General features: G+C 40.7%; 2 non-coding genes across 2 annotated transcripts; one reads left to right on the forward strand and one right to left on the reverse strand.

Annotated features, from left to right (window-relative positions):
• Window positions 1-15133: 15133 nt before the first annotated feature.
• On the reverse strand, window positions 15134-15208 carry Trnat-ugu. The gene has a single exon. It is a non-coding gene; the product is annotated as a tRNA-Thr (tRNA).
• A 29-nt stretch (window positions 15209-15237) lies between these two features.
• Window positions 15238-15312, forward strand: Trnat-agu. Its single transcript has one exon. It is a non-coding gene; the product is annotated as a tRNA-Thr (tRNA).
• Window positions 15313-16122: the final 810 nt, after the last annotated feature.

Here is a 16122-nt window from a genome sequence, read left to right on the forward strand (position 1 = left end):
GGGGTTGCTGATCCAAAGGTGCAGGCAAATGGACAGAACCACGTCCAGCCAATGTGTAAGGAAATACCTCATCCTGCTAGAACCATACACGACCGAGCACGCGCCGATCTTGCGGATGTGGAATAAACCAATCACGTGACATGGCATGAGATGTGCAGTATGATTCATCACAGCATCTCCCATCCGAATAGCTGCGTGTGTTAACGCAACTGTTTCTGGGACAGGGAGGTGGATTAACGACGAGGGCTCGGTGTGCCGTTCAGGCTCCATGTGATTTTTAGGTGGTTCTCCACATCCTCCTACGTGAATACAGGGCTGATTCCCATGTTCTGCCACCGATACATGCTATGCAAACATCTAGAACACTTTCTCAGACTTGCACTCAGAATTTACTCTGTACCCAGACAAATTTGGGTACACTTTTCTGTCACTGGGGGAGGGGAGGGGGTGGAGTGAATAGGAGACTGATGACTTTAGCTGTTTGTTCTCCTTAAACATGCAGCTAGCATCAGTAGCATCGTCAAAGAAAAAGGAAGTACCTACCAAGAGGGTTGCAGACATTGCAGCACAGATCATAACATACAGTGGTTTGTGTTAAAGTTCCTCATAAAAATGTTGGCTTTCATTAATTCTGAAATAAATATTTCTAGCTTTTTCACTGTGACATGTTGCACACTAGCACTGTTTTGCTTGAAATGGGTCGCAACAGTGGACACATACTCAAAAAGCGAGGAAATGTCGAATTTTGTGTGTAAAAGGTACAGGAAACTTAAATAAGTGTTACAGATGCTGCTCCTATGTGTGAAGAGCAATTTTCGACAAAGTCACTGAGTTGATTGAAGAAGATAATTAGTGAATGAATTGATGATGCTGTGTGCAGTGCCAAAGACAAGTTTTCCTGTGTATTATGTTGACTGACTTAGGAATAATTACCCACAGGATTAATGTTTCATGTGCATGTGGTAACTGTGCGTCAAAGGATCTTATGCTGTATGATGACAGCGTCCTCGAATGTGTTGTCCAGTTGTGAAAATGTTGGTAGGATTAAGTGCCTGCAGAGACTAGGCTTCCATCCAGGTGCCTTCACACTGAAGATACTCAGAAGCATCAATGAAGCACGACTGGACAAAGCTCAAGCAGCGGAAAAAATTCAAAAGTTGGCTAAGCAAAGGAGGCAGGCAAAGAGATTACTCCATGAAGACGAGGAAGAGAATGAAAATTACGGATACGGACAGCGTTAGACACTAGAGGTATAGCAATATTGCCAAACATTGAAATGAAAACGTTAAATGCGAGTGAGTGTGAACTGACTTTTTTCAGCTATAAAAGCTATAATCCTGAAATTTGGCATAATTCTTAAGATTTACTTACTGAATAATCCTATGCAGTACCCTTCTGTTATCTCTTCTCTGACAAAAGTTCTCTTTTAAAATTTCAGCAAGATAGAGCAGTCCCGTGTAACACAAAACTGAAAAATTAATTTCAAAGCAATAATGAAATTAAACAAAAATCTGTTCCACACGTTTTTTTAGCCTCTTATGCAGATCTAAACTGTAAACTTCCAGTTTTATCGCTTGATTAATGTAAGGAAGGTACACATGGGAACAAAAAATGTATGCCGATGCGCAGTGTCAAACAAAAATTGCACATAATATCGTGCAGTATGTTATACATAACACTATTTTAGCTGTAATATTTTTGGAGATACGTATGTTTAAGTACAAGAATTCATTTTACCCTACGCCTCTACTTAACGCCGTGTGCCACCTGCTGATCAGCGTTCTTACTTTATTCTAAGAACCTAGTGTCTCACGCTGTCGATGTAGTATCTCTTCCATCTTCATGATTCTAGCCTGCATGTGGATGATGTGCAGGGCAGCCAGCAATCAGAGTGGGTGCTGCTTCTGGAAAATCACGAGGATTATTACACTTTTGTCCTATTATCGACTATTAACAACGCTATTCACTGTGTACAATTTCTAATATTGTAATGAAAGCAGCTGATTGGGAGAGGTCTTCTCAGTTTCAGTAAACAGTCTCACTTAAGCTCATTCACAAACCCAGAAACTAACCTTTCTTCAGACGAAGAGGGTCAACAGGAGCAGTGTCAAGTTGTCCGGTTCTGCTGTTAACGTTATTTTGAATTACCGCTATATCTAGTGACTGAAATTGTGGGTCAGACGCCTATGAACGCAACAAACCAATTATAATCCGTATTCCAAACAGGAATTCCTATTGTACTCTGTTACGTTATATATATAATTTATCAAGTGAATTTTTCTTTTGTTAGAGCATGATTCTTACTCTCAGGGATATTATCTTTTCTTATCACTTTTACTTACGTGCATAAGTAAATATAAAACGGGTTCTTGAAGGGCCGCTATTATTCATGTACCAACTTTAGATTTTGAACGTGATGACTAAAATATAGTTTCCGTTAACTGAATTGAATGTAATTTTGTTAATTTCTATTTATTGATTGCAAAGCAAGACTATAGAGAATTTCGATTTTTGCCGTGGAGCGGCCAAGATAAAACTTACTGAACTCACGGAATCTGAATAATTTAAAAAATGAACTTTAACGTAAATTAATTATCTGTTGCAATTTAGAAAGGTTCTTACAATGAAATCTCTCGCATTTACATTTACTGTTAACAATCTGAAAAGTAAAGCAATACTCCGGCGCGTAATGGCCGACCAGAGGCTGCATCGGGAGATGAGTTTCCCGCAGCGCAAATTACTGAAAAAATGCTTATTAAAAATAACTAGCCGCTGCGACGCAACTATTACAAAAAAATTCATTTTGGGATAACACTAACTAGTTTATTTTAGCAGAATACCGAATAACTTAGATAAAATACGTGTAGCCACTCAATGGCTGCCTTCCGTATCGCGAAACAAAACAGTGTGAGTACCATACAGTACGTCCTTCCTCCTCGGCCGTACACTCGCGTCTCTTTTCGATCCTTTTTTATTTTCATAGACATGTTTTAAATAAAGATGCTACTCTTAAATTATCGCTGCATATCAGTTGTTTCAAGAACATTAACTGTATCTTTTATACTAATTATATTCGTAAAATGCGTTAACTACGGTTTACAACCGATAAAAATGTCAATATATATGTGACGTACCGTCACAACTCCGTGGTAATTTATGTTACGAGTCTCACAATCACGCTACAAATATTTTCAAACTTAATATTTTCACTACAAAATTTAATGCCAAAGGACGAAACTAATGTAAACCATAGTTAACACAGACTGTTTTGTTGGGATGAAGCTCTCCCTATGCACAAGAGTGTACATTTCTCACCTAACTTTTGTTTATAACGTAACAAATGAGGAATAATAGATGAAAATATTAACAGTTGCATCTTACACAGGCTTTCATTAGTTGGAAGGATTGAAAGAAGATTAGACTTTAACGTGCCGCGCCGGCCGGGGTGGCCGAGCGGTTCTAGGCGCTACAGTCTGGAACCGCGCCACCGTTACGGTCGCAGGTTCGAATCCTGCCTCGGGCATGGATATGTGTGATGTCCTTCGGTTAGTTAGGTTTACGTAGTTCTAAGTTCTAGGGGACTGATGACCTCAGAAGTTAAGTCCCATAGTGCTCAGAGCCATTCTAACATGCCGTCGACAGCGCGGGCATTAGAGACAGAGCACAAGTTGGGATTAGGAAACAATGAGGAAGGAAAGTGGCTGTCCTCTTTTTAAAGGAACGAACCCAGTTTAGCCACATACAGCTTATCTCCGTCTGATAAAGAGATACAATGAAGTAACCAGGCAATAACGTTTTATTTCCTAAAGCTCGAACACCAATCACCCCAAAAATCTAAGTCAATAGAAAGAATACTAATCTTGCGCTCTTCGCTGCAGAATAATGCTGCGTTTCACTGTTCACTCACAGATGTTCTGACGAGTAAGGTCTCATATTTTTTTATAAGTACATAGACCTGTTTATTTCTACAATGGTTTACATCAGTTTACAGCTTGAACATTTAGCTATTTTTTGACATAATCACCATTTCTGTCGATGCATGTTTGTAGACGCTGTGGCAGGTTTTGTATACCCATGTCATACCAGCTCGCCGCCATGCTGTTCAGAAAGTTATGAACCTCTTCTTTCACCTCGTCGTCGGAGCTGAATCGCTTTCCTACCAAATGTTCTTTTAACCTAGGGAACAGGTGATTCCTTGGTAACAAAACTGGAGTGTTGTAGACACGTGCAAAAGAGGATGGGAGCTAGATTGAGGAAGCTACGAAGAGAAAAGAAATGGAAGTTGCTATCTGATGGAAAGTCTCTGTCTGGCCGAGACAGATTGACAGAAACTGAAACAGATCTTCCTCAGAGTTATTATGAACTGGCCCTTAGACAAACTGCACCTTTGAATGATGTTACAGCAATGGGAAAAGCTGTATGGGCCACCTACGTTCATAAGTTGTCCACAGGTGACCGCCCTGTTCACAGACTTTGCCCTAAAGGAACAGATGCTTGGTGTGGTTATCAAAAAGCAAAAGAAAGTGGTCAAATATACCACCATAAGTAGTCTCCTCCTGATCCTGTTATGAATGAAATAAAACATTTTTAGATACCTGAGTAACCCTTTTTTGCTTATGGGGGCACTCAGAATACAAATGAAAGTTTCAGCCGTTGCATATGGGAAGATTACCCAAGGATGTTGGTGTAGGACTAAACATATTAAAAGTTGGTGTACTAGATGCAGTGATATGTTTCAGTGATGGAGTGATAGGGATGTTGGAAGTCCTGAGAAATTTAGGCGTAAAATGTTGCTCTAATATGGAAGATCAATTGCTTGCGTGTGACAGACAACGGGTACATGAAACTGAAAGATTCGCTCTTTAAGTTACCAAAGAAGCAAGAAGTGCTAAAAGAAATGCCAAGAGAAAGCTTGAAGATGAAGAAATGCTGCAGGATGAAGACTATGCTTCAGGAATGTTCTGAGGCAAAGTTCAGTTGGACTCGTATCTTCATTCGCAATTTCTCACGTGTTTTCAGAATTTAGGTACAAATATTTCCTAAAGTTTATGAAGCATTGCTCTAATGTTTTTTTCTGTAACTTGCAATAGTCCATACTTATGTAGTAGACATAAGCTTTATTGCAGAATCGACTAAATTATAGAAAAATAAAATTTTTATTAGGAAAAAAATTATAAAAATTAAAATGTAAGATGTGATTTTTTTATGCTTTTAATATACATAATAGGTGGAATTAAGTAGTTTTAGTACCTCAGCCATCATGTCATGCATATCTGGCAAAAATTTGGTCTCCTTCAAATGTATAACATTGGATGAAATCGTGGCTCAATTTGAGGAAGCATTATGGGAAAAAAATTGCAGCAATTTCTTTGTAATTTTTTTAATAACGTAAGCAGGTACAAAAATACTCAAAATACTTCTCATTTGTATAGAAAGTTTGCTGCATTACCTGATATTAACAAAAAATCTGTAAAACATATACATTATAAACAGTGCCTGATATCAATAGGTGTTGATTTTTACATAATATTGAGCCAGAAAAGTACCCTGTATCCTTAAGGATAACACTTTTGGTGTAGCTTCTACTTGCCATCATATTTGTTTTAATTATTTGAGTATGACTATCTTTGGCTGTCAGCATATATAGCAAATGCACTCTTAGTACAGGGAGGGAAGTTTAATCAAGCATGTCGTATTTTTAAGGAACTTTTAGGTTGATTGATCTGAAAGTGACAGAGAGTGATCTCGTGATATGCGTAAAGTGAAGAGTTAGAAAAAAGGAGTTATGTAAATGCGTAAATGTCCCTTGAATATACCTGTATACTAGCGAAGACAATTTTAAAAGCCTGCAGTTAGTATCAGTTAAACAAGATCGTTTTTAATTTGGACAGTCTTATTACCAAACGTTTATCTTCCACGCAAGTTGATGGTATTGTACGGAAAGCGTTTGATACCGTTAACTGTTAACGAAGGCCCTACCATACGAATTAGGTTCCCAGATATGCAAGTGGCTCGCAGACTTCTTATGTAACAGAACCCATTATTTCCTCAGCGGCGGGTAAATAAAAAATGTCGTGTGACTAGGGCCTCCCGTCGGGTAGACCGTTCGCCGGGTGCAAGTCTTTCAATTTGACGCCACTTCGGCGACTTGCGCGTCGATGGGGATGAAATTATGATGGTTAGGACAACACAACACCCAGTCCGTGAGTGGAGAAAATCTCCGATCCAGCCGGGAATCGAACCCGGGCCCTTAGGATTAACTTTCTGTCGCGCTGACCACTCAGCCATGGGTGTACATGATAGATAAGGATTTCGTCAGGAGCGCCCCCAGGGAATGTGATAGAACCGTTCGTATTCTCTATGTACATAAATGATCTGACAGACAGGATGAACAACAATCTGCAGTTGTTTATTGATGATGATGCGGTGTGCGGGAATGTGTTGTCGGTGAATCACTCTTGGAGGATACATGATGTCTTAGACAAACTTTATAGTCGGTGTGATGAATGGCAGGTAGCTTTAAAAGTAGGAAAATGTAAGTTAATGCAGATGAATAGCAAAATCAGTCCCATAATGTTCGAATACAACATTGGTAGTGTCCTGCTTGACACAGTCACATCGATTGAATATCCCGACGTAACTTTGCAAAGCTATTTGAAATGGAACGAGCACGTGACGGTGGTAGTATGGAAGGTGAAAGGCTCACTTCGATTCATTGGGAGAATTTTGGGAAGGTGTAGCTTGTCGTAGCGGCCCCTTATGGTTAGAGAGCCCACAGAACCGACACGCAAAATGGATTGCTGGCCCCTTTCAGGACCGCGGAGAGAAACATCGCCAGCGGACAGAAACAATAACAGACTTTCCAAATAAACACAGAACTGCATCGCCAGACAACACGTGACAGTGTTACACCAATCGAAACTCGTATGACTGCTGTAGCACTCGGCCGACCTGGCTTTGTAAGCACGCCTAGACCGTCAGACTGGCAGTGTTTACCAAGTGCTAGGAACAGCTCCGGCCAGTACTTCGCCGGCCCTAGCATTGTATTCACTCACTGTAGCGTTGTAGTAAGACGTTGTATTTTATATTGTATAAGTAGATTTTGGTCAGTATTTTCTTGCATTGTCTTGTTTCCTTATTTACTTTGTCGCCACAAGAGTTGTGGGTTTTCTCGTTGTTCTCGCGTTTAAAACTTAGTGTATGCCAAGGAGGCGTTTTTTCTTTAATTATAATAAAGTGTGTTCAAATTGACTGTTAGTTATTTTTCCTGCCGACCGCAGGACACAACATAGCTCACCTACAAAGCATATCGCTATAGAACAATAGTGCGACCCATCTTGAGCCATGCTCGAGTATTTGGGGTCCCCACTAGGTGAGATGAAAGGAAGACACAGAAACAGTTCAGAAGACGGACGCTGGATTTGATAGCAGTGGGTCCGATTAAGACGCGAGTATTACGGAGATGCTGCGTGAACTCAAATGGGAACCCTTCTTAGAAAGATGACGTCTTTTTAGCGAAAGAGTATTGAGAAAATTTACAGAACCCGGCATTTGAAGCTGTCTCTAGTGCAGCTTTACTACCGCTGACGTACATTTCGAGTTAAGGACCTTGAAGATAAGGTAAGAGAAGTTATGGCACGTACGGAGACATTCTTTTCTGTTCCCTGGATTTATTTACTTTCCCACCTCTCTAGTAAGTTCATAACAGGCATGTATCCATTATTCGCATACCAACCACAAATGTTTTTATAGTTTTCACAGTGAAAGCCCCTGTCTCACTCCCATAAGCCAAAATTGGTAAAAAACCTTCTGTTTCGAACACGACGAAAACTAATAATAAACTTTATTTTGTTTACAGAAGCACTTAAAGCGGTTTTTAATTGTCTGTTACTTTCTTTTAAGGTTCGAGTTGTTGTCTACAACTGATAAAAATATAAACTCTCATCAAACGATCCTAACTTCATTGTTAATTTGCACCTCTCTTCGATGTGTTGATTACACGTTGTTTTAATTGTATTGTACTTAATTTCTCAGGGCTATTCTCAAACTTGTTCTGTTAGTCCGTTAGTAACTTTTTGAAGATTATGTTGTGTTGTTATCTACGCACGAGGCTAACAAAAATGAAGTTTGAGCCCGTTCTTAACATAGAATGTCACAAAATCCAAATTGTGGGCTTCACATCGTATTGTGATGAATTTGATGGCTGCAGTCGATTCTACTTTTCTGGCCCCGAAACTCCACTTTTTGAAAGGTACATGAAGAATGTTGTCTGTTTTTATATATAAATTACTTCACAGTAATTTCCTTGCCCAGATATACGCTCTTTTATTAAAGATAAATTTCAAGTTATCTGTGAAAAATGTAATAAATACGTGCATGAACCGTAAATTCAGATCACCGACATCACACAAATCAGGAAGTGGCTGAAATGTATCGGAATTGTATTTTCATGCGTAAATAAAGGAGAACAAACTGAATTTCACCTCTTCTCCTGTCTCGATCGAACTGAGCAGACGTATCTTATGTAAGTGTCTCTGTAGTAGATGTAGATTTAATTTATCATTAAATATGTGAAAAACAGTTTATACTCTTGTTATCATTTATAGTTAACAGTTCCCCTATCAGTTATTAAATAGTGCATGAATTACGGTTTTTGTAATATTTGTTTCAGAACTACTAGCTGGAACAGCGAACCCAGCACGTCATGGCAAAGAGATACAATGTGCCGAATACAATTCACGTTGAGCCGATGATTTCATTCAGCTATAACCAAGGCAAGTTCCTGAGATTATTTGCGTATCTTTTAACAGTGACTTGCGATCATTCCTAGCAAGCGCAAATTACGTATTATCCGGCCATTGCCTCCGAGGTGTGAATCTGCTGCTCTCGCTTCTGCCAGGTACAGGTCCCACAAACATGATGGTGCTGTTTAATTACGACAGCTCGTAAATGGTGAAAACTTCAGCAGTCCATTTTATTCTGACATCATTGCATCCTCTTTCCATGCGTACGAAATGAAGTATAAAGAATGCGCTCCACTATCAACAATGACCATTGCTCCATTGCTAAATGAGAAAGACATTAAAATCAGTTGACAAGCTGATTTTTTACAAATTTTGTTACTTCATTCAAATATCGGAGTAGAACTCGTCACTGTGCTGTCAGGTTTTGTAACTCTATATAATGCAGATATTGCCAAATAAAAAACGTCTCCATTACTGAGCATTTATGTTACAAACAAATCACCAACGATGCTCGGGAGTGGCATCAGAAATGTTTATTCAGTGTTGCTAACTTACATTTTGTTGGAATTCACAAAAATTATGTGACCCACCACACTCTCAGTTGACGTTTGGCGGCCAACCAAAATATATTTAAAGACACCTCTCTCCCGACAGTATAAAACTGTATTTAACAGTAGATTTAAGCTGCCCAAAGGCTAAATGGCTCTGAGCACTATGGAACTTAACTGCTGTGGTCAACAGTCCCCTAGAACTTAGAACTACTTAAACCTAATTAACCTAAGGACATCACACACATCCAAGCCCGAGGCAGGATTCGAAGCTGCAACCGTAGTGGTCTCGCGGTTCCAGACTGTAGTGCCTAGAACCGCACGGCCACTCCGGCGGGCCCCAAAGGCTAACTGGAGTCTGATTTATATGGGTATAGGGTAACTGAAACGCGTTTTTCGATTGCGTACTGAACTTGTTTCAGTGTGTATTAAGGGATAGCAAGCACATTTGAGTCCCCAATTATTCCCTCAAATGTGGCTGTTACCTTAGTGAAATTATTATGACATTTAAAATGACAGAGTCCCAAAAATTTGCGAAGTTATGGGCTATCTATTAGTCTGATTTTTATTTCAATAATATCAATTAAACTGATAAGATTGGATTACAGTTGCATGCGTAAAAATAAGCTTTTGTCCTCGAAAATCTACTGAATAAATATTACTTCTCAAAACAGTCTTTTAATGGAATTTGAATATTGCACAATATTTTCCTTCGTTCATATGTCATTCAGTTTAGCAATTAGCCAGAAGAGCTGGTTTTCACGAAACGTATGAGTCTGTTATTGTCTTTAGTTGTTATAGATCTCAAATTCATGGTAGCAAATTATACGGTAATTGATTTAAGTGTTTTCATCATTCGGAGTATGGATTTCTAGCAGGAATTGTCATAAATATTCTTATGAGCAGCTCACTCCGGCTTCACGCAGGCTAGACAACTCGTCTGGTGTAACGGTGGTTTTGTATACGGACCACTCTGCAGAGCTAAGATTAAAAATTAGAGAACAACATTAGGTAACTGAGTATCACTACTTTCATGTAACTTGAACGATTCAAGCTGTACATACCATGATAGCTCTCAGAAGGCGAGAATGCTATCTGCTCCACATTTAATCTTCGTATACTACGGGGGAAACGTAGGACAGCACAGAGAACCATGGAGAGATCAATGCTGGGCTACACAAGAAAGGACAGGAAAAGGGCAGATGACATCCGGTCTGTGACAAAGGTTAATGACATCTTAGAGAGAGTAGGTTCCTTGAAATGGCAGTGGGCTGGCCACGTTGCAAGAAGCAAAGACAACAGATGGACGAAGCTAGTACTGGAGTGGAGTCCGAGAGAGCACCGGAGGCCTAGAGGAAGACCACCAGACAGATGGGACAAAGACATCAAGAAGATCGCTGGTAACACCTGGCAGAGAACTGCCCAAGACCGTCCCACTTGGAGAAGACTTCTGAAAGCCTACCTGAATCCACGACTCGACGAGGCCACATCATTTAATGATTGAATTGGCTGATGATGATGATGATGATGATGATGATGATACTACGGGGGGAGGGGAGAAAGTACTTTATGACTACCTTTTGAAAGTATAGTAATCTAGTCAGATACTTTATGATTTAAAATATTGAAATATTGAAATATTGAATGTTTTAGGTTTTTGACTTAAACTTAACTCAAAAATTTAAATCTCAGTAGTAGACGTGACTTCTCACAATGCACGTCATATTCAATATTTTCACGTTTAGGATCGTACTAACACATCACTATCTGTTTGAAAACTTTGCTGTGACTAAAAGTCAATAATAATTAACGAAATTAGTATTTTAAAAATTTTTTTTGTTGTCTTACAAGTCCTAGTCTGCTTTACTGACAATGCGTTGCTTTCGCTAAGAGTGTGTTAAATGATATTTTCGTGTTGTGGACCCTACTTAGGCATCAGTACCTCCTTAAAAAGGAGGGTGAGCGTAACGTCATCCTCTCCCACCCCCCTCCTCGTAACACACTTTGTGAAAAATGCGTTGGTACTGCTAGGCTTAATTGCCGTTTGGAATGACATTTAGTGGATAAGGTTGTAGAGCACGTATGGCGTGGGAGGCCGGCACAAACTACCACCGATACGACCTGCGATCAGGTGTTTAGCAGATAAGAACAGAGTTTTAGGTGCGGAGTTTATGTTTAATTGACGTGAAGGGAAAGGCAGAAAACCTCACACAGAACCGCTCTGAACTGACGCAGGAGGCGGGCAGTAGCAAGTGCCCTGTACGAATAATTCTGCCGATCACCGGTGGATGGCAATGCCATCATTTTCACAGCGGTCGGGGACTTTAAATCAGCGTAGCTCTCCCAATTTGCACGAAATATTTATAAATTACACACACAAACTTTCGTTGTGAATCACTATATCTATCAGTAAAAACCGTAAAGATATCTCTACTGCAGTTCCCGAGATCAGCATGAGCACTCAGAAACTGCAAAGGGAACATTATTTTTTATACGTATAGAAGAACGTAGATAGATCCATCGACATGCAGAATACGTCACCCACAAAGGACACAAGCTAATAAAGGCGTTGTACTCAATCTTCAGCATCAGGGAACTGAACCTCGAAACCAAGAACCGGCTGCACCGGATGGTTGTCCACCCTTCCCTCACCCATGGCCCCACTGTGTAGGCTACGATTAGTGCCTCCCTGATGCAGACCCTCCAGCGCCTGCAGAATAAAGTGCTTCAGTGGAGCCTGCATGCCCCTCTCCTCACGAGCGTAGTTACCCTCCACGAGGAAACAGACATGGCCACTCTAAAGACGTCCATGCGAGAGAAGGCAAAGCGTGTCTATGCCAAAGTGGAAGCCCTACGCGACAGGGTCGCAGGCTTACAAAACATTGGCACCACGAGTCCCTGGCGCTGCAACCGGCACGCTATTCCTCTCACCATCCTTGAGCACTCAGATTCCTACCATGGCTAACGATAGCCGTGTTACGCCCACTAATGAGGCGTTAGTGTTGACTTGACCACTCGATGGGTGTCGACAATCGTAAACCACCAACGTTGGTGCCTAATGCAGTTAGTAGTTACGCTACCTCTTGCCTGCACCTTGAACTTCCACCGTCGGAGGTGGTATGGGACTTAAAGTTTCACCGCCATACCTTCAACATGCGCTCCAGTGATGTCTTTGGACTGACACCACTGCAGAATGGACCGTGATCCACCGTAGCGCCTAGAACCGCTCGGCCACTCAGACCGGCCTACAGATAAGTTCCCTTGATAATTTTTTACAAATGCTGTTGACGTTATTGGAGTTACAATACCAGCTCCATTCACTGCTACCGCCTCCCATCGCGGTATGAAGGTCTCAGGATGGTGAAAAACTGACCGAAACCGGTTACCGCAATATAGATGTTTTTGCGGTCGAGACTGCTTGTGTCCATTTTTAAGTTCCATTAATCTGTATGTCTTCAGTATACACACAGTTTAGGAAAACGTTTCTGTAGATCTACTGTTAATAGTTCTGGTGCTATAGAATTTCTTCGTTGACTCTTCTTCCACTTCCGAAATATCCATTATCCTGATGAAGTCTGATACGAGCTGCAGCACTGAGGTACACAGGGTGTTCTGAAATTCCCGTTACAAACTTCTAGGGCTTCTACAGGGGAGTGACTACATAATATTTTAAATAGGAACGCATGCACGTAAAAGTAACGTTTCCATTCTACGACGGTTTTATTTCAGATGTGTAACACGTCCACGTCTGCTGAGGCAAAGAGAAAAGTCCCAGAGTTGTGTGTGCTGGTTTGCGGCAGGGTAGCCAGAATGACGTGTATTACGTCCGACGGTCACTTGATGTCACTTAACGTCTGCCTTGCAAAGCTTAATTTACGAGACTCCTGTAGAGGCAGATGGAGATCTGCTGGCACGAGTTCTGACCGCTGCACTAGAGACTGACGAGACACCAGACTATGTGCGATGCAGAGTATGTACCAGAACAAGCTTCGCAGGTATAATGTCTGTAACAACGTTGGCGGTCGCCACATCGAGCCACTGTTGTGATGCATCAGTACAGTTATGTACGTACGGCATGCTGGGTTCTTTTTTGTTTTGGAGTAATGTAAACACTTAATGTTTAAGTGTTAATACAAACAAACGTCCTTAGCTGATAAAAGGATCTTTCGTTGTGTTTGCTTTCGAATTCTTACCTAATAATCGTTCTGTGTCACGCCTAATTCAATTCCTCAAGCAGAAGTGGATCAGTTAAACATGTGAATTGACACCATAGTAGAACAGAAACGATGCGTTTCCAGACTTGGGTTCCTACCGAAAATATTGTGTACTCTATACATATGTTTTTGGATAGGGTCCGCCTTTAGCAAAACACAATTTTGTGTGTTAACCCAAACATGTTTCACTGCACTGGTACCCGATACACAGAAGAGCATTAAAAAATAACAGCTGCCATTCGACATTTGCTGAACACCCTATCGACTAGAAACATAACCCAACAAACATCAATACTGATTTGAAAATTCTCAAATGCAGCAACAGCCCCCTACAAAAACTAATAATTGAAGAAAATTCAGACACAAAAAGCCATAGTGGAAGGAAAACAAGTGATAAATAAATACACAGCTCTCTGTAATGGAACTCTGTTCTCTGCCATCAAAGAATTATTAGACAAGACCAACCTATAGAGCACTCATCCCCCCCCCAACCCCCCACACAAAAAAAACCTCAAACCTATTGTCATACTCACTCTGACTCTCTCTCTCTCTCTCTCTCTCTCTCTATATATATATATATATATATATATATATATATATATATATATATATCTGTCGCACACACACACATACACACACACACACACACACACACAAAATGCACAGACACCTCTGAGAGATTGAGAACAACAGCCCAGAACACCTTCAACTGTTCTACCATCATCCATCTTGTTTTTTCACATTCAACTGTTCCACTGTCCGCCATGTTCGTTTATACATTAGTAAACAGTGAAACAGTGACAGTGACTGCTCGATATAGAGCGTCTGACAGTGATGAAGGTGAGGAAAAAGAATACATAAATGAAACATAATGTAAATAGTCACACACACACACACACACACACACATACACACACACACACACACACACACACACACATACAATTAATTAATTTCAGGCATGGAGATAACAATTTTCAAATCGTAATTTTAGCTTAAACAAATTATCTAATCTACTTTAAGGTGTAAGTGGTTGCAAATGACAAACGGTGGAACAAAACTGTAGAAACACAATACATCAGAAAAACCACACCAAGTGGTAAAAAGGTGTTCTTGTTGTTGTGGTCTTCAGTCCTGAGACTCGTTTGATGCAGCTCTCCATGCTACTCTACCTGTGCAATCTTCTTCATCTCCCAGTACCTACTGCAGCCTACATCCTTCTAATCTGCTTAGTGTATTCACCTCTTGGTCTCCCTCTACGATTTTACCCTCCATGCTGCCCTCCAGTACTAAATTGGTGATCCCTTGATGCCTCAGAACATGCCCTACCAACCGATCCCTTCTTCTAGTCAAGTTGTGCCACAAACTCCTCTTCTCCCCAATTTTATTCAATACCTCCTCATTAGTTATGTGATCTACCCATCTAATCTTCAGCATTCTTCTGTAGCACCACATTTCGAAATCTTCTATTCTCTTCTTAACTATATATGACGTTAGTATCTGTTCCAGAAGGAACAGTTACCGTGGATGACCATGCAGCTTTGCTAGAAATGAAATGATAATTAAATGGACACCCTAACTGCAAACAGGCGTTGATTTACTTCATTGGGGACATGTTGAAAATGTGTGCCCCGACCGGGACTCGAACCCGGGATCTCCTGCTTACATGGCAGACGCTCTATCCAACTGAGCCACCGCGGGCACAGTCCCTGCAGACGCACAATCCTCTGCGCCCGCGGTGGCTCAGTTGGATAGAGCGTCTGCCAAGTAAGCAGGAGATCCCGGGTTCGGGTCCCGGTCGGGGCACACATTTTCAACATGTCCCCAATGAAGTACATCAGCGCCTGTTTGCAGCTAGGGTGTCCATTTAACTATCATTTTATTCTTTTCTTGTCTAAACTACTTATCTTCCATGTTTCACTTCTATACATGGCTACATGCCATACAAATGCTTTCAGAAACGACTTCCTGACATTTAAATCTATACTCGATGTAACAAATTTCTCTTCTTCAGAAACGCTTTCATGGCCATTCCCAGTCTACATTTTATATCCTCTCTTCTTCGAACATCATCAGTTATTTTGCTCCCCAAATAGCAAAATTCCTTTACTACTTTAAGTGTCTCATTTCCTAATCTAATTCCGTCAGCATCACCCGAATTAATTCAACTACATTCCAATATCCTCGTTTTGCTTTTGTTGATGTTCGTCATATACTCTCCTTTCAAGACACTGTCCATTCCGTTCAAGTGCTCTTCCAAGTCCTTTGCTGTCTCTGACAGAATTACAATGTCATCGGCGAACCTCAAAGTTTTTATTTCTTCCCCATGGATTTTAATACCTACTCCGAACTTTTCTTTTGTTTCCTTTACTGCTTGCTCAATATACAGATTGAATAACATCGGGGAGAGGCTACAACCATGTCTCACTCCCTTCCCAACCACTGCTTCCCTTTCATGTCCCTCGACTCTTATAACTGCCATCTGCTTTCTGTACAAATTGTAAATAGCCTTTCTCTCCCTGTATTTTACCCCTGCCACCTTCAGAACTTGAAAGAGATTATTCCAGTCAACATCCCTGAATATGGAAGTTAATAGGAATATAAAAAAAGGGAGGA

Source organism: Schistocerca piceifrons, chromosome 1 (genome assembly GCF_021461385.2).
Source record: "Schistocerca piceifrons isolate TAMUIC-IGC-003096 chromosome 1, iqSchPice1.1, whole genome shotgun sequence".
Lineage (NCBI taxonomy): Eukaryota > Metazoa > Arthropoda > Insecta > Orthoptera > Acrididae > Schistocerca > Schistocerca piceifrons.